The 19,804-nt window shown below is 49.6% G+C and overlaps 1 protein-coding gene across 2 annotated transcripts in view; it reads right to left on the bottom strand.

Moving 5' to 3' along the window:
- Window positions 1–19,804, bottom strand: part of LOC146196238 (uncharacterized) — a 75,282-nt gene that overhangs the window by 38,881 nt on the left and 16,597 nt on the right. The window lies entirely within an intron of this gene.

Raw genomic sequence — 19,804 nt, 5'->3', positions numbered from 1 at the left:
TAGGGAAGGGAGTGACTGCTCTAGTGGATTTTTGTGCAACAATGAACCTCTCCCACCGAGGACTTCACCACAAAACTTTCAGGGGGCACATGAACACCATGGTGGAAGCTTGCCAGGCAGTTGCTACTGCTACAGAAGCAGCAAGTGTCAAAGTGGTGAAGGACTTATACAAAGACTTCCTGAATCCAACAGGAAATGTAGACGTGATATTTGATGGCACATGGAAAACGCGTGGCCACAATTCAAATATTGCAGTTGGCTGCATTATAGAACTGTACACTGGCCTTGTACTGGACCATGTTGTGCTTTCGAGGTACTGTCGTGGGTGCCAAGGGGCACCTGATCGCAGTGATGATGGTAACGGTGACTGGGCTGTGAACCACAAGTGTATGAAGAACATTGACTGCAATGCCGGACGAATGGAGACCAAAGCAGCTATGATTTTATTCAATAGGTCCTTGGAAAAAAATGGGTTGCGGTACACAACCATACTTTCGGATGGTGATAGCCGCACATTTCATGCATTGACCCAGGAAGGCGTGTATGGATATATATCCATCGAAAAGAAGGACTGCCTCAACCATGTCCACAAGCGGATGGGGACGGCTCTTCGCAACTTGGTTGAGAAAAAGAAGGCACAAGGGCAATCTCTTGGTGGAAAGGGCAACTTTACCCAAGAAAAGATAAAAAAGATCACCAATTACTATGGGTATGCCTTGCGGAGCCATAGCCACGACGTCGCAGGCACTTGTGGCAGTGCAAGCTACGCTGTTGCACCTGACCTCGACAGATGAAGCCCCAGATCACAGTTGCTGTCCTCAAGGAGTTGATTCATGGTGTGCCTTCAATCGTGCTTTGGCAAACCAGGTGGAGCCTCCACCACACAAAAACCCTCTGCCAGGCCATGTGCACTGCGCTTGAGCCAGTTTTTGCCAGGCTAGGCGACGAGGCCCTTTTGAAGCGCTGCAAAGATGGCATGACACAGAATGCTATCGAGTGCCTGCACTCTGTTATCTGGAGCCAATGCTCTAAAAACACGCATGACTCTTTGCTGGCTGTTCAAAGGGCTGTTGCAGAAGCAGTTTCTCGCTTCAATCAAGGGATGGCAGCAACCAGCAGAGCTGTTGCAGAGTACCGTATTTACTCGAATCTAACGCGCACCTTTTTTCCGATATATCGTGTCCAAAAATTGGGTGCGCGCTAGAATCGAGTACGACCCTAAATCTCCGATATCATATCGCCATCGGCATTTCAAAATGGCCGCCTGGTATGCACTTCGAGCCTACTAGCTGGTCTAGCTGTCTATGCCTAGCTGCAGTAGCGTCCTTCGTGTGCTCTGGTACATGTGCTTTGGTTAGCCTACCCGTTTTCTGCGATTGACCGACCAGTATGGACGTGCCGAAGATTCGTCGAGTTCATCATGATGCCGCATTTAAACGGAAAGTCATCGTGTGTGCAGAGACGGACGGAAATCGGGCCGCATCACGCGCATTCGGAGTTCCGGAAACATGCGTGCGGGACTGGCGCAAGCAGAAGGAAAAGATTTTCGGCAGCAAGGCTACACGAAAAGGTTTCAGTGGACCGAAGCAGGGCCGGTTCACCGAAATAGAAGAGCGGCTCGCAGAATATGTTCTAGAGCAGCGAGCGGCGCAGCGGCCAGTGACGACGGACCTGCTCAAAGTCCGGGCGATGCAGCTAGCCCTACAAACAGGGCTAACGCGGAGCGACTTTAAAGCGAGCAGGTGCTGGCTGTCTAATTTTATGAAGAGAAAAGGCTTTTCTCTTCGAAGGCGGACAGGGATATGCCAGAAGTTGCCTGAAGAGTACGAAGAAAAGCTGCACAGTTTTCAGCGGTTCGTTCTAAGTTTGCGCCGCAAGTACGGCTACCACCTCGGCCAGATTGGAAATGCCGATCAGACACCGCTGTGTACTTTGACATGCCTGCCACCACAACCGTTGAAAAGAAGGGGGCGAAGCAAGTGCGCGTGTTGTCTTCCGGCCACAAAAAAACACGCGTCACCGCAATGCTTTGTTGCACCGCAGATGGACACAAGCTGCCCCCGTATCTCATATTCAGGCGCAAGACGCTCCCGAAAGGAATAGTGTTTCCGAGTCGCGTGATTGTGCGCGCCAATGAAAAAGGTTGGATGACAACGGACTTGGTCGCCGACTGGATCGATAATGTCTGGCGCAAGAGACCCGGCGGCAGTTTGGGCCTGCGTGCGATGCTTGTGCTCGACGCTTTCAAGTGCCATCTCGACCAACGCATCAAGGACAAGCTCGCTGCGTGCAACACCGACCTTGTCGTGATACCAGGTGGCATGACATTGCAGCTCCAGCCGCTCAATGTTTGCTTGAACAAGCCAGTGAAAAATAGGATTCGGGTGCTCTACACCGAATGGCTTGTGAGTGGCTGCCATGAATTCACTCCCAGCAACAGAATGAAGCGTGCCTCGCTGCAAGAGTTCACTGGATGGGCGAAAGATGCGTGGTGCACGATACCGTCTGCCATGGTCATCAAGGCCTTTAAAAAATGTGGCATATCGAATGCCATGGACGGCACCGAGGATGAGATGCTTTGGTCCGTCAGCAGTGACAAGGAGTTGTCTGACAGCGACGACGAGCGAACCTTGTGCCGGCATAGTGACAATCTTGGCAAGATAAGCCGTTTCCTTTTGTGTGTGTGTTTTTTAGTGCACCGAGATTAAATCTTTGCTTTTCCAAACGAGACAAAGTTGTATTGCTGTATGAAAGCGTTAGGTGCGCGGTACTCTTTTTCACGGAGAACGGGTGCGCGTTACAATGGGAGCTTTTTTTTTTTTTCGGGGGTGGGGGTCACGAAAAAAGGGTGCGCGTTACAATCGAGGGCGCGTTAGATTCGAGTAAATACGGTATATCTTGCTGTCATGGTAGAAGTATCCTACATAGATTTGGTGTGTAAGTGAGTAAATTTTGAGCACCATTTGGTTGTTTTATTTGCAGAAAAGACGCTAAATAATGAAGAAATTCAGGAACTTTTGTTTGGGGACCAGTCGGACCATGATGTCGATTCGGACTCGGGCGATGAAGCGGAAAAATTCGACCCAGAGTGTTGTTCACAGCGAAGAAAGCAGCGACGATTCTTCCGGTGAAGATGAAAATGACGAAAACGAAAAGTTTTTCAAAAGATCTGTACCGCAACGTTCACGCCAGAAAGTAGCACAGTCGTGGACGGCACAAGCGTTTTCAGCACCAATTGACATTCAAAGAACTGCCCTTGCGCAACTCTCTCAAGAACACCAGACACCTTTGACATACTTTAAAGATTATTTTGAAGACTACTTTTCGGGGTTTTTAGCGACCAGAACGAATTTGTACTGGGTTCAGACGAATGGAACCTCTCTATGTATGACAGCCAAAGAAGCCAAAGCTGTTTGGCATGCACATCGTGATGGGTAACATGAAGTTCCCTCAGGCCCGTATGTATTGCGCAGCAGCAATTCGTGTGTCATTAATTACAGATGCCATGCCAAGAGATCGATTCTTCTGAGTGGAAACGCTTTGCACGTCTGCAACAATACGGACTATGAGGAAAACAACTGTTGCTGGAAGGTTCAGGCCCTTCTAGACCGTGTGAGGAAAGGCTGCCTGAAAATGTTCAGGTCTAATGCAGCCTGTGTGGACGAACAAATGATTCCATTTACAGGCCGAACACAACTGCGTCAGTACGTTCGAGGAAAGCCAAACCCGACAGGACTCAAGAACTTCGTCCCTGCTGACTCTCTCGGTAGGGTACTGAACTTTGAAATCTATCAAGGCACCACAACACCAATTCCCTCTGAACACGAAGATCTCGGAATTGGCGGAGGGATCGTCATGCGACTTGCAGACACAATGTCTCGAGGGGATGATTACGTTTTGTGTTTTGATAGATTTTTTACGTCCGTGCCACTAATCGAGCGCCTTCTAGAGCAGGGAATGTTCGGCCACAGCACTGTGATGACAAACAGAGTTAAGACAACTCTCAAATCCAATAAAGAGTTAGTTGCTGAAGGATGAGGATCAAGTCATGAGAAGGTGAGCGCTGACGGAAGGCTGGTTGTGGTGAAATGGATGGACACGCGATCAGTTACCCTGCTGCCTTCATGTTGTGGAGCTGAGCCCGTGGACTCTACCAAGCGCTACGACAAGAAGCAGAAAAAATACGCTGAAGTTGAAAGGCCTACAAGTGTCCGTTTCTACAACAGTCACAAGGGAGGAGTAGACCTGAACGACTTTCTCATCAGCCTGTATCGCATACGAATGAAAACTGAGAAATGGTCTGTGAAAGTCATTTTTCATTTCACGGAACTCGCCTTGGTTAACAGCTGCCTGAATTCCAAAGAAGACACCAAAGAGGCAGGCTACACGAAGAGTCAGGTGCTTCACCTTCAGAATGCAGGTAGCAGAAGCTCTAATCAGGGGCTCCCAAGAAAGAAAACGGCGCGGTGGGCCATCTACAGATGCTTCTGTTCAATCTGAACACCACCACAGGGCTGCCGTGCAAATCCCCGGCCCTGATGTCCGTTTTGATTAAGAAGGCCATTGGCCACATCCGCAAGTGATGGCGCATTCCCCCATGTGCAGACTCATCGAATGCAAGGCAAAGTCGCAAGTTCAGTGCACAAAGTGCAAGGTCTTTCTTTGCTTGAAGGCAGGCAAAAATTGTTTCCGCGATTTCCACAAGTAAGCGCCAGAGTTGACCCTCAGTTTCAATGTTTCAGCGAGCACAAAGACGATTTTGCAAGCCCATGTTGTTTTTAGTGCAAGTTTCTTCTATTTCTAAAGTCAGAGAAAACTGTCCTTGTGATTTTAAACACAACTATGCTCTTGAAATGACGTACAGTATTGTTGATTCAACGAGCAAAGCAGATTATTTGTTACTGATATCGCAGAAAATAAATCCCAGTGTCCAGTACTGGACATGGTTGTTCCTTGAAAACTATTGTACTTGCTGCCTTCTAATTTCTTTTGCATGCTTTTTGGCAGCTTCTGAACCAGAAAAAGGCAATAATTTTATCGCTCGCCCACAAAAAATTTGGGATGCAAAGGGATATACGAGCACGCTATCGCTGCCTGGTAGCACGTGCACACAACGAGGCCAGCTAGGTTCCGTAGTGCTCCAAAGATTGCGCTTGTTACTACTAGCAGACGAATATTGCAGTGGTAATATTGGTGGTGCGATGATTATGCGAGGAAACAGTTTCAGACTTTTGACGCCCAATTTTGGGGGTGCGACCACTACGCATGTGAGCATTATGCGAGTAAATACAGTATTGGTCTACCAAACCAATACTTATCGGAGTATATAATACCGCATATATATCATATATGATATGAGTACCGTAAAAACCCGCGTATAATACGAGTTTTTTTTCCAACTTTCAGCGTTCCAAATTTCCGCCTCGTATTATTTGCGGATCCCAACCAAAATGTCGAAGTTTTGCGAGAAGTTTCGGTTTCGTTGTTGCCGCGTGGCTACGGCTTGGCTTTGTTATCGATGTGCGGCTACGGCTTGGCTTCGTTGCCCTAACGTGGCCGCACCCTGCAGTGGCCACGACGTCGAGGTGTCGTCTCTTCGTTGTTGAGTCGTCGAGTGCGCACAGCATCAGCGCATGTGCTCTTTTTTCTTTAAGTGCACGCTTTTTTCTTTAAGTGAACGAGCAAGATGCCAGGGTCTCGGAAACAGTACTCGGCTGCTTTTAAGAGAAAGGTGATTTTAGTTGCTGAAAACATCGGCAACAGTGCGGCCGGGAGGCAGTTTGGCGTCACCGAGGGAAGCATTCGCGGATGGCGACGACAGAAAGAAGCCCTTTTCGCGTGCAAGGGAATGCGAAGAAGCTTTCGCGGGCCTAAGAATGGCGCATTCCCGGAAATTGAACTCGCTCTGACGGAGTTCGTACGAGAACAGCGAGCATCGCATCTAGCTGTGAGCGTAGAGCTTATGCAGGCAAAAGCTAGGGAGCTTGCAAGGGAAAAGGGAATTCCGAGCTCCGCCTTCAAAGCAAGCAAGCACTGGATACATCGCTATATGTGCCGTGCTGGATTCTCGCTACGCCGGCGAACCTCGATTTCACAAAAGCTGCCCGAATCCTTCGAAGAGCTGCTGGTGGCTTTTCAGCGCCACGTGATTTCTTTGCGAAAGACCAAAAACTTTCAGCTGGGGCAAATAGGCAATGCTGACCAGACGCCGGTTTACCTGGACATGCCATCGCCCCTCACCGTCCATGAGAAGGGCTCTAAACAAGTTTGTATCCGGTCTACTGGAAACGAGAAGACGCCGGTTACAGTCATGCTATCGTGCACGGCAGACGGCCGCAAGCTCCCGCCCTATGTCATCTTCAAGCGCAAGACAATGCCGAAAGGTGAGGAGCTGCCGAAGAATGTCATCGTGAGATGCCATGAAAAAGGTTGGATGAACGAGGATCTTGTCCTCGACTGGGTGGAGTCAGTGTGGTGCAAACGGCCCGGTGCACTGTTGTCCTTTCCATCCATCCTCGTGCTGGACGCGTTTCGTTGCCATTTGGCCGACTCGGTGAAGAGGCTGCTAAGCGACTGCCGCACAGAACTTGTTGTGATTCCGGGTGGGATGACCTCACAACTTCAGCCTCTCGACGTTTGTGTCAACAAACCCTTCAAGGACGCAGTCAAGCGATGCTACGCGGAATGGATGCGGTCAGGTGAGCCAGCATGTGACGCCGGCCGGGCGGCTGAAGCGAGCATCGCCAGCCACGCTGTGCAAATGGATTGTGGACGCGTGGGCAAGCATCCCAGAGGAGCTTGTGCGCCGTTCGTTTAAGAAGTGCGGCATCTCAAACGCCCTCGATGGCACAGAAGATGAGTACCTGTGGGATGATTTGTCCGACAAAGAAATTTCCGAGGAAAGCGCTGCTGAAGATGAAAGTGATTGAAGCGTGAGGTCCGATTTCAATAAATGTCTTGTTTTTTCTCTCTCGTATTATATGCGGTAAAAACTTTTTTTTTCCATTTCGGGTCTCCAGAATTTCACCTCGTATTATATTCGGGTTCGTATTATACGCGGGTTTTTACGGTATATGATGTGGCATGATTGTTTACACAGCTTTTGTATATGACTGGATGTATGCTGCGTGCATGTTTGCACAGCATAAAATGCAAGCTGCGCAGGCAATACCAAAACTGCCCGCTTCTTTTCCCACCAGTTGCATCTTTATTTGTTTATAAACTACAACAGTGCTACAAGAAACGCCGTAGATGCTACGTCCCATTTGCGTCGAGGACCCACAAGCGTCGCCGGCAGCTGCCAGCTGCGCTCGCCAGACAATAACATCGAATCCCTTCCCACTCAATGTGCACGTGCTTTGTGATGTAAGCAGTCGCTTATCAGAGTATATGATACTGCATATATATCATATATGATATCAGCATATGAGTATATGATGTGGCATGATTGTTTACACAGCTTTTGTATATGACTGGATGTATGCTGCGTGCATGTTTGCACAGCATAAAATGCAAGCTGAGCTGGCAATACCAAAACTGCCCGCTTCTTTTCCCACCAGTTGCATCTTTATTTGTTTAAAAACTACAACAGCGCTACAAGAAACGCCGTAGATGCTACGTCCCGTTTGCGTCGAGGACCCACAAGCGTTGCCGACAGCTGCCAGCTGCGCTCGCCAGACAATAACATAGAATCCCTTCCCACTCAATGTGCACGTGCTTTGTGATGTACGCAGTCGTCGACTTGGGGCCGCTACTACCAGAACTACACTCGATGGCTACATGCATAAAGATTTTATGGTTGCAACCGCTGCACTAAGGGGAATGAGTTGACCGCTGGCAGACATTTCTGATCTGTGTTGTCTTTCAACGCACAACTGATGGTCCGCTTAGAGCTATGGAAAGCCCTGGCTACTACCATGGTGTGTCCACTGCTTGCTCCACATCAACATAAAGTTTCCAGTCGAATATATGCATTCAGTGTGCTTGAGAGTGTTTGCAAGCTCTTGCACACATGGGTCTCAGGACCATTACCCCACCATCTTCGAGCACAGCAGAGAATATTAAGTGCGACATTGGATGCGAGCAAGCTGCCTGCTGAACTTGCCTGGCAAACAAGGTCTCTTCACAACAAGCTGGAGAAGTGGAAAGCAGTTAATTTCAGGGCACCCTTGCTGTACACTGGCTTTGTTCTGTTATTTGTTAAGTGATCTGCTGCAAAGAGACTACTACAAGCACCTCCTGTGTTTGCATGTTGCCATGTGCATTCTGCTCCACGAAGTGCTGAGCATTGAGATGAACAGCTATCCTCACGGATCCTCCGGTACTTTGCGCAACATGTGGCCTCACTGTACGGTGCACACTTCTTGGTTTACAATGTGCACATGATGTGCCGCATAGCAGATGACTGCCTATTGTGTGGCCCAATAGACTGGGTTAATTCATTTCCTTTTGAGAATAGTTTGGGTCAATTGAAAGCACTACTGAGAACAAACACGAAGCCACCTGAAAAGCTGAGTGCAGCTGGCCCATTCATCATGAGAGCCGCCACAATGTGTGCTGCCGACAGATATGTCATCATTGAAAACCGGTGTTGACCAGGGTGTCTAGCAAAACCCTATTTTCAAAGTCCCCGACATTTCCGATTATTTCAGTTCAAATTCCCTGACAAGTGAAGAGGCTCAATATACAGCTGCTGATGATAATGAAAAAAAAAAAAAAAAAAAAAAAAAAAAAAAAGCTATTTATTAATCATATTCAGCCACTTACAATAGTGAAAATGCTGTCATTAGTGTTAATGGCAAGGTTCCTGAGAACTAAGATGCCAGCCCCAGAGCATGCGCAAGGGCATGCGAGCAGCCCACCCAGCAAACAGCCAAGCCAATCCAATCCAATATGGCTGCGCGCACACGCTTGGCATTTTCCAGAGACCATACCAGCACAGCTCGCCGATAGCTTTCGCCCTGGTCGCTGCCGGCGCGGTTATTCCTGCTTTTTGTCGCGTACTACTCTACACAGCGTTTCCGCATATTTTATTTACCCACCTCATGAGCGTATTGGTCGTTCTATTGTGGCAGCTCAGCCATGCGCTGGCATCGAAGTAATACACCTCGCCTTATGGCACAGCGGCTGCGCGCTGGTGAGACAGCACAAAAAAAAAAAAAAAAAATCTGCATGAATAACTTACTGGCTCTGCGCCAGCTTAAAATGAAAATGCACTGCAGAATATATCGTGCAATTTCCCGACTTGGTGAAGGTTTTGATGGATCCCTGACATTTCACTGATTTTTCCAGGTGCATAAAATTTCCCTGATAATTTCCGGTTTTCCTGGTTGCTAGAAACCCTGTAGTGGAGGCTGTTGCGTCCACAGGTTCTCAGCGAGATGATGTTTTTCTACGCTGCATGTTTGAGTGAGCTGATGACGAAGCCGGAAAGAATGAAGAAGTTGACACATGTGGAGACAAGATTCGCCATTGACGAAGTGATCCCTAAGATGACAAGGTGCGTCGGGAGCTACAGAATGTCGGCACCAAAAAGAAAGATTATGGCAGTGGATCTGTCATTTTTCTCCCTGCCGATGAGTAATAAAGCGGCCCTTAGTGCCAGGCTGATGCCAGAATTTGGCATCGACACATGGGGATCACATACGGCTGTGCTCCCAGTATGAATGGATCAAAAGAGCTCTCTCCACCGTATTCTATATATGCATTATACAGTAGAACCCCGCTGTTGCGTTCCCGGGTGCTGCGTTTTCCCGGCTGCTACGTCCTTGTGGTCGAGTCCCAGCATGACTCTCATAGACTTCCATGTATTAGAAACCCCGCTGTTACGTCGTAGCTTGGGACACGTTCCCGCATGATACGTTGTGAACTCGCACCCTAAGCACACCCGAAAAACAAGCAGCGACGGCCATGTTTACTTTTTTGGCGAATTGACTTGGCCTGGCTTGGCCTAGCGTTGCTGGCGTGTCTACAGAGGGCACTAGTGACGCTTGGGCAGGCTGCATCTTCATCATCAGCAGCAGTAGTTGCGCTTTTTTTTTTTCGTCTTGCTGTCTTTCATTACTCCATGCTCCATCCTTTGTGCGGTTGGTGTGTGTGCGACTGACTTCACGATTGCCGAGCTTAGGACTCTTTCCGCGTGTATTTTCCGGCTGTGAATTCGTTCGGCGGTCGTGTGCAGACGCGTCCAGCGCACTCAATCGCCCACCTGGCGCGTGCCAACCATTCAGCACGTAAACACAGCAAGATGGCATCAAGAAAGCGCAAAGCGCTATCCTTGGAGGATGAACTGAATATTCTCCGCACTGTGGATGCAAACCCAACGTGGAAGCGGGTGTGCATCGCTAAGGAACTGGGACTTACGCCATCCACCCTCAACTCTATTGTTTAGAAAAGAAACGAGATCGAAGCAAATGCCCGGTCCTTTGACATCAAAAGCAAGCAAGCCCGCGGTGCGGAGCACGTGCAGCTTGACGAGGCGGTGTACAAATGGTTCAAGCAAGCCAGAGCTGCAGGTGTTAATTTTGATGGCACCAATTTGCGCGAAAAAGTACTGGAGATAGCAGACAAGCTCGGGATCGTCGATTTCAGTGCGTCGAACGGCTGGATCGACCAATTTAAACGAAGGCACGGAATTTGCTACCGAACCGTGAGTGGGGAGGCCGCAAGCGTGGACGTGGCTACTGTAGGCAGCTGGAAAGAGACTGTGGCGCGCATTATTGACGGCTACAAACCTAGGGACATTTTCAATGCCGATGAAGCGGGCCTCTTTTTCAAAGTACAGCCCTCGAAGACACTTAGCTTGAAAGGCGAGGCTTGCCATGGCAGAAAATGCAGCAAAGACCGTCTCACCGTTTTGTTGTGTTGCAACTCGGATGGCTCCGAGATGATGAAGCCGTGGGTCATCGGCAAATTTCGAAACCCACGTTGCCTAAAGAATATACATTACCTGCCCTGCCACTACAAGAACAACAGCAAGGCTTGGATGACGTGCGCAATTTTTGACGAGTTCCTCGCGTACATGGACTCGAATATGGGCTGTCAGGACAGAAAAGTCGTCTTTTTTTTTAGATAACTGCTCCGCGCAGTCGTCTTTTTTTTAGATAACTGCTCCGCGCATCCTAAGGACACTACGTCGCTGCGAAACATCAAGGTGGTTTACCTTCCGGCCAACACGACCAGCCACCTTCAACCCTTAGATGCTGGCATCATCAAAAACGTGAAGCATTTTTACAGGAAATGCATCGTGAAGCGATCCCTGGCCTCTGTGGACCGCGGGCAACAGCCAACTGGCATTACGATCCTGGATGCCATGCACTATCTGGCCACGGCATGGAGTGCTGTCACCGCCACAACGGTCAGGAATTGCTTTGCGAAGTGCTTCGGCGACGCAGACAGCGCAGCAGAACCAGGAACCGTGGACAACCCCAGAACCCCCGAGGACTGCGAACTGGACACGGCCATGGAAGCGGTTGGCGCGAACGGGATCGTGTACAACGATTACGTGTCTGTGGATGATGCCGTTGCCACCTCCGAGATGATGACTATCGACCAGATCGTGGCCGAATGTGTAGACGCGCACAACAGTGGCGACGAAGAGGAAGAGGAGGAGGAGGATGCGCCGCAGCCGGAACCGACGTTTACATCGGCTGTGGCGGCATTGGACCTTAGAAGGTACGTTCGCGATGATCGCGAGAGCCACATGGCACTGCAACATTTGGAGAAGCGAGTTGTGCTCACCGGACGCGAAAAGATGCGACAGACAACGCTGCATGACTTCTTCAAGTGATAACATGGCAATAAATGCATTCAGTTGCCCACTACTGTCATTTTTCAATTTGTCCTACTTCCCGGCTCTTACGGTTTTTTTTACGGTCCCATGAAAAACGTATCAGCGGGGTTCTACTGTATAAATGATATGCCCATGGCGGAATATGTTACATAAATATTGATATTACACATGTACAAAGCAAGCTAAAGTGGTGTTTCTATGCATGTAACTCGACATTTTTCTTTTTTTTTTTTCTATTTATTAATTTTATAAAGTATATACATATGTCTACATGCATGTATACATAGTTAATAACAGCCATATGCACGCATATCAAGCAAGCCACACAGCCTGGATGGTATAATCTCCTTCAACCTGTATCTTCTTATCTTCTAGTACATATGTTGCTTCTGTATATGTATGTTGCATAAATATGTATGTCTGTGTGTGTTTTGAAGAGTGCGTGCTGTTTACATGCGGAATAAAACCGTTTCATTTAACACCACTCAAAATAGTCTACCACGATTCAATCCTCACATGACATTGAGCCAACACTCTTGACTTACTAGCGAGACACAAGCGCCACTCACATGTTGCAAAAAAAAGCAAGCAGCAGACAGCTGCACGGGCGGCAGAATTCGAGGAAGAGGGAGAACTGGTTTGGCCTCCTCATCCCCCCCCCCTCCCCCCTGGCATGCCTGCGGTGTGGACATCAAGACGAGACTCTCGGCGTGCCACCCTTTCATGCGGCTTTCACTCTCTTAGCGTCCCCCCTTCCACCTTGGAAGAGGTTCTTTCGCCTCGGGACCCAGTTTCCCACAAGCATTTAACCTCCTCCATGCCTTTCTGGTGGAAGGAACTGACCTACTTCCTCTAAATGACCTGAGGGGCACTGCGATTGAACACCAGCACAGCATGATGCGAGCAACTTTCTCCTTCCTCATCTTTCCTCCCACTATCCGCACGCTGGCAGTGCCGGTGTCTGCTCCACCAGCAGTCAACAGGCCCGTGCCCTCCCCCTTTTCCTCTTCCTGATCATCCACAAGCAAGCAAGCTCCCTGTTCAACAGGCTGGCCTGACCCGAGATCTTTCGGAGCAGACACCCTCTGGACACTGGGGAAATTGTATTTGGCAAATGAAGATATTTCTCTTCCGTTCAATAACTATCTAAGAGACCACATTCTCCGCGATGTTCAGCCGCAACAGTCACGTTGCCACGCACGCAGTTCTGGAAACTGAAGGATTAGTAGAAGGAAAAAGCACAGCATTAAATATGCTGCAACTCCAAAATGCCTTTAAAGCTGGAACCACATGGCGCAATTGACGCGCGGGTAGTGGGACGCATGGGTCGTTCTGACGCGTGCCCAGCATGACATCACGCCGCCGCGTGGTTCTACACGAAGCAGAAAACACCTCGCATGGCGCATCCACTGACGTCACGGCCGGCGTCCACCAATCACCGTGCAGTCACGTGTCATTTTGTGTTTTGGTTTGCCAAGAGATGGGAGTTCTCGAACTTATGGAGAGATATGAAGTTCGCACTGATTTTCTGGTAAGTCGACACATTTGGAAATCGAAAAGATTGCAGTAGAAGGATGGCTCTGCTTTCCGCGCATCTCGGCGGAAGCTTTTTGGCGGAACTTTGTTGTTTCCTTGGCAAAGCTGGTGCGTGCGTCTAAGGAGCCATGTGCATTCACGCATAGTGTTCGCTCGCACGTAGTGTTTGGCCAAAATGGACAAGACAACCTTTAACGAGGCCCTAATCACCGAAGTGGAAAAGCGCATGCGACCGAAACTATAAAAACAGCATACCGTAAAAACCCGCGTATAATACGAGGTTTTTTTCCAACTTTCAGCGTTCCAAATTTCCGCCTCGTATTATTTGCGGATCCCAACCAAAATGTCAAAGTTTTGCGAGAAGTTCTGGTTTCGTTGTTGCCGCGTGGCTACGGCTTGGCTTTGTTATCGATGTGCGGCTACGGCTTGGCTTCGTTGCCCTAACGTGGCCGCACCCCGCAGTGGCCACGACGTCGAGGTGTCGTCTCTTCGTTGTTGAGTCGTCGAGTGCGCACAGCATCAGCGCATGTGCTCTCGTGCAAACCACGGTTCGCGAAAAAGTGCACGCTTTTTTCTTTAAGTGAACGAGCAAGATGCCAGGGTCTCGGAAACAGTACTCGGCTGCTTTTAAGAGAAAGGTGATTTTAGTTGCTGAAAACATCGGCAACAGTGCGGCCGGGAGGCAGTTTGGCGTCACCGAGGGAAGCATTCGCGGATGGCGACGACAGAAAGAAGCCCTTTTCGCGTGCAAGGGAATGCGAAGAAGCTTTCGCGGGCCAAAGAATGGCGCATTCCCGGAAATTGAACTCGCTCTGACGGAGTTCGTACGAGAACAGCGAGCATCGCATCTAGCTGTGAGCGTAGAGCTTATGCAGGCAAAAGCTAGGGAGCTTGCAAGGGAAAAGGGAATTCCGAGCTCCGCCTTCAAAGCTAGCAAGCACTGGATACATCGCTATATGTGCCGTGCTGGATTCTCGCTACGCCGGCGAACCTCGATTTCACAAAAGCTGCCCGAATCCTTCGAAGAGTTGCTGGTGGCTTTTCAGCGCCACGTGATTTCTTTGCGAAAGACCAAAAACTTTCAGCTGGGGCAAATAGGCAATGCTGACCAGACTCCGGTTTACCTGGACATGCCATCGCCCCTCACCGTCCATGAGAAGGGCTCTAAACAAGTTTGTATCCGGTCTACTGGAAACGAGAAGACGCGGGTTACAGTCATGCTATCGTGCACGGCAGACGGCCGCAAGCTCCCGCCCTATGTCATCTTCAAGCGCAAGACAATGCCGAAAGGTGAGGAGCTGCCGAAGAATGTCATCGTGAGATGCCACGAAAAAGGTTGGATGAACGAGGATCTCGTCCTCGACTGGGTGAAGTCAGTGTGGTGCAAACGGCCCGGTGCGCTGTTGTCCTTCCCATCCATCCTCGTGCTGGACGCGTTTCGTTGCCATTTGGCCGACTCGGTGAAGAGGCTGCTAAGCGACTGCCGCACAGAACTTGTTGTGATTCCGGGTGGGATGACCTCACAACTTCAGCCTCTCGACGTTTGTGTTAACAAACCCTTCAAGGACGCAGTCAAGCGATGCTACGCGGAATGGATGCGGTCAGGTGAGCCTGCAGTGACGCCGGCCGGGCGGCTGAAGCGAGCATCGCCAGCCACGCTGTGCAAATGGATTGTGGACGCGTGGGCAAGCATCCCAGAGGAGCTTGTGCGCCGTTCGTTTAAGAAGTGCGGCATCTCAAACGCCCTCGATGGCACAGAAGATGAGTACCTGTGGGATGATTTGTCCGACAAAGAAATTTCCGAGGAAAGCGCTGCTGAAGATGAAAGTGATTGAAGTGTGAGGTCCTATTTCAATAAATGTCTTGTTTTTTCTCTCTCGTATTATATGCGGTAAAAACTTTTTTTTTCCATTTCGCGTCTCCAGAATTTCACCTCGTATTATATTCGGGTTCGTATTATACGCGGGTTTTTACGGTAACCCAGAAAATGCGGTCGCGCCGCTCCATTTTTCTCGTGTGGGCGCTCGCGCCTCGGCGACAATGCGGCTGTTCGCCGCACGTCGAAATACGCTCCGTGCGGTTCCAGCTTAAGAAGCGCCAGAGCCGCTGCACTAGTGAGATACTTTACAGGTCTAAAGTGGTCAATGCGAAAGATGTGAACAGCTTCCTGAACTCCTGGAAGACCATCGTGGAGACGTCGCATACAGACCATGAAGTTGGATTCAATGCTTGTGGATGACTATGATGAGGTGTCACTGTTCTGGCTGGTGACAACTAGGGAGTTGAAGGCTGCCATGCCAAAACTGAATACTGCCTACGGTGGTCTTACTGCTAAGGACCTCAGGGCGGTGCCCATACAGGTTCTGAAAGTCCTTTTAACCCTTACTATGCTAATGGGAGTTCCCCGTCTGCTTCAGGGGAGCGAGAGCAACTTTCATTCAAAAGAAAAAGAATGCAAAGCTGCAGGGGGACTTTTGTCCCATTACTGTTGCCCCGATCCTGGTTAGGCTGTTCCATAAAGTGCTGGCCACTAGACTGCAAAGTGCAGTCCCTCTTTACGTGAGACAGCGGGCCTTCATTCACGTTGAATGGTGTGCGGAAAATGTGTACCTGTTGGCGGGGGTGGTACATGAGGCTAGGCGTCACTACCGGCCCTTCTACATGGCAACCTTAGATATAGCAAAAGCATTTGATCGGGTAACGACAGCAGCTATTCTACAAGGGCTGCAATAGAGGGGGCGACCGACGGTTCATGTTCAAACGGCGTCGCTGAATAAGATAAATTGATGCCAGAGGAACACCTCACACTAGATGTGGTTGACACCACAGTGTAAGAATAACATACTAAGGTGTTGATATTCTCCCTCGCCGAGCACGAACGTGCTACCCTCTCACGGCTGTAATATGTTCGAGGATGTTGCCACCGCAACCGGTCACCAACTTAGAGGGTGCTACGAAAGCCGGGCCCATGCTGGGCGGCTAGGTCCAGCATGATGCGGCAATGCGCACGTGTTTTTGCACGTTTCGGAGTGTGCGGCTGCACTTCTGTTCTCTTCTAAACGCATTATTTCATTATGTACAAAGATTTTGTCTTTGGCTATCATCGGCAGAGCAGGCCACAGCTAGTGCGTGCTGCGGAATGAGAGTAGCAATGGATTTTTTTTTTTTTAAATATGTGCTTCGAATTAGAAGAAAGTGCTTCGTGCCGAACTACAATTCGGGCTACCAGGCTTGTGCGGAGCGGAGTAGTGCCCCGTGCAGTTCCTAGGGCAGACCGGACATTAATGCCCACTGACCATATCTTAGTCAAGCATTTTCCAAAGAATGCGATATCCCTGCATTCCCAACCATGTCTGCGCCAAGAAATAAAGGGTAAGCGGCTTCCAGAACCAACCTTTAAGCCAGTTGTAGCAGCACGAGACATCTTGCGGAGATATGTTACGATGAACACGAGAGCCATACAGCACTGCAAGTGCTTGAAAAGTGCTTTGTGCTCACCGGGCGCGAGAAAATGTGGCAGATAACACTGCTCAAATTTTAAAGTGCTAGCAGCCTAGCACTACAGTAAACATGTTCGGTTGCCCACTACTGTCGTTTTTCAATTTGTCCTATGTCTGGCTCTAGCGGTTTTTTTTTTACTACGGATCAGTGAAAAACATATCAGCAGAGTTCTACTGTACTGTGTGGTGATGTTAAGATGGTAGAGGCGGGTAACATGGCTGCAAACGTTGCTATGATTACGCAGGGGCTTCAAGTGACCAAAAAAGAAGCTTGACTTCTGGAAAAGGACAGCAGACAGCAGGCAAAAAGTGACACTTGGCATAAGCAACAAAAAGTCAGGGTTCCCCCCAAACTTTGGCCAGGTGTCAGTCTCCGTGGACCAGCAAGGGCCTGCACTACCTGACTGCTAATAGAGACCTCTCTAGGGTTCCAGCAATCAAGTAAGTACGCTTCCAGTAGGGTGCACACAATTCTGATGATATTGCGATATTTTACAGAAAATGAGTAAACATTTTATCTCTTTTTTTAAGCTACGGGATCAAAACTGAAGCAACAGCTGCCCAGCACTGAGGAAGATGGCCCAAGGTCCAGTTGTGATGACATGAACCCCACATTCCCATGGTCAGGTGCTCCACCAGACAGGATTGTTTATGATGTTGTCAAAGAGTTACGGCACTGTAGAGATCAAATGCCCCTACAGTTTACGTGGTCTGAAAGCAGATGAACTGAGAGCAACTGGATTTTGCAAGCACAATCTGTTGTGTCACTCATATAAAGTACACAGACGGGCTCAAGTTACATTTTAAGGTAATGACCCCATCTGCTCCAATCTCCATGCCTGACTTATCTGAATCACTGGGCCACCTACACAAATTGGATGAGCCATCGACCTCTGCGAATGCTCATCGCAGCCGGAGACATGTTTTTGAATGCCTGCGGCAACCACAATGCTGGCTTTCTGTGCACGGGGACAGTGATTTCTCGTGGAAAGGACTGCAGAGTTCTAGGTGATGTTCAGCGGGCTGCCTCAGCACTGGCCTGCAAGCCGAAAGAGGTTTACAGTAGAATCTCGGTGATACGAACTCGGCTGATACGAAATTCGGTGTGATACGAATTCATAAAATTCCCCGGCCGAATTGCATTGCGTTCAGTGGGCAAAAAATCGGATGTTCCGAACACTTTTTCTTTTCGCTACGGGTGATACGAACTTCAGTATCACGACCGGTCGAGGCCCACGCACACACGCAGAGCGAGAAAAGCGTGCGCAGCGGCGCAGCACTGATAGCACGGATCACGCACACGCGCGCGAAAGAAGAAAAAAAAATACAGCGAGAAAAAACCGGCTTGGCAACCCGCGGCAGCAGCGAAGTTGGCGAAGAAGGCAGCGATATCTTGCCCCCCCCCCCCCCCCCTCCCGCTCTCTCTTTCTCTCCCCTCCCCCCCGCATTCTTTTTTTTATCTCGTTGTTGCTTTCTGCTACTGGTGTTGTGCGCACGGCCTTGCGGCCCTCTCCACATTTCTCCGCCGCCCCGCAGGCCACGCTCTTCCGCTTTCCGGAGTCTCCGCTGCAACGGCAACACGTTGCTTCGTTTTCTCGTTTGTTGAGGCTGACAACGCGTTGATAGCGCGTCGTTTTGTGATCATCTCAGCAACGCGAAAAGGTACATCATACTGCAATGTCACGGAAGAGAAAGGCGCTGACCTTTAAAGACAAATTGGAAATTTTAAATAAGGTGGACAAAGAGCCCAAGAAAAGGCGCACTGACATGGCCAAGGAGCTAGGCCTGCCGCTGTCAACGTTGTCAACGATCGTTGGTCAGCGCGACCAAATTATGCAGAATGTGCAGCACTTCGCGATGAATTCTAAAGAAGCCAAAACTGCCCACCATGTGAAGTTGGAAGAGGTTCTTCTAACGTGGTTCAGAGAGGTCACGGCGGCCGGCGTCAACATCGACGGAAAAGTGCTTCGTGAGAAGGCAGCGGACATCGCACTCACACTTGGAATTGATGATTTTCAGGCCTCCGGTGGATGGATTCACCGGTTCAAGGTGCGTCATAATCTTTCATACAAGACCGTTTGTGGCGAAGGAAAAAAGGTCGGCGCCTCCGCCGTGGAAGACTGGATGACAACCACACTGCCGTCTTACATAGCGGGATATGAGGCACGTGATGTTTTTAATGTAGATGAAGCAGGGCTGCTTTACAATCTCCAGCCCGAAAAAAGTTTGTGCTTTAAAGGCGATGCCTGCCGGGGCGGACAAAAGAGCAAACAACGTATCACAGTTTTGTTTTGTTGCAACGCCGACGGATCGGAAAAGATGCCGCTGACAGTCATTGGCAAATATCAAAAGCCCCGATGCTTTAAGGCAGCCGGTCGATTGCCCTGCGTCTACAAGGCGAACAAAAAAGCATGGATGACGTCTTCTTTGTTTATGGAATTCGTCACGTACCTCGACCGCAAGATGTCTTGCCTCAACAGAAAAATAGTTTTGCTGCTGGACCAGTGCACCGCCCATCCAAAACAAATGACACTACAGAGTGTTAAGGTGGTGTTCCTGCCCCCGAGCGCAACAAGTCATTTGCAACCACTGGATGCTGGGATTATAAGGAATGTTAAGCACCATTTTAAAGCTTTGTTGGTGCGCCGCCTCCTCGCGAAGATTGAAAGGAAGGACGCGAATCTCCAGATCACTCTTCTGGACGCTGTGCATTTTCTTGCAATTGCCTGGGATCGCGTCGTTCCTACGACCATCGCCAATTGTTTCGCGAAGTGTGGGGTTTTCAAATCTGCTGTGGCTACTGCCTCGCAAGTGCCAGACCCGATTCCCATCGATGTCTGGAATCAACTTGACGTCGACTGTTGCGTCGACGATTTCGTCACCGCGGACGACGACCTCGCCACCTGTGGTCTCCGCACGGTTGAAGATATTGCGGAGGAAACGTCATCACAGCCTGGCATTCCATGCAGTGACGAAG

This window comes from Amblyomma maculatum, chromosome 3, assembly GCF_055883805.1.
Source record: "Amblyomma maculatum isolate TAMU_Amacu chromosome 3, ASM5588380v1, whole genome shotgun sequence".
In the NCBI taxonomy this organism is placed as follows: Eukaryota; Metazoa; Arthropoda; class Arachnida; order Ixodida; family Ixodidae; genus Amblyomma; species Amblyomma maculatum.
Note: the sequence above shows the minus strand (reverse complement) of the source record. Positions and strands in the feature narration are given on the sequence as shown.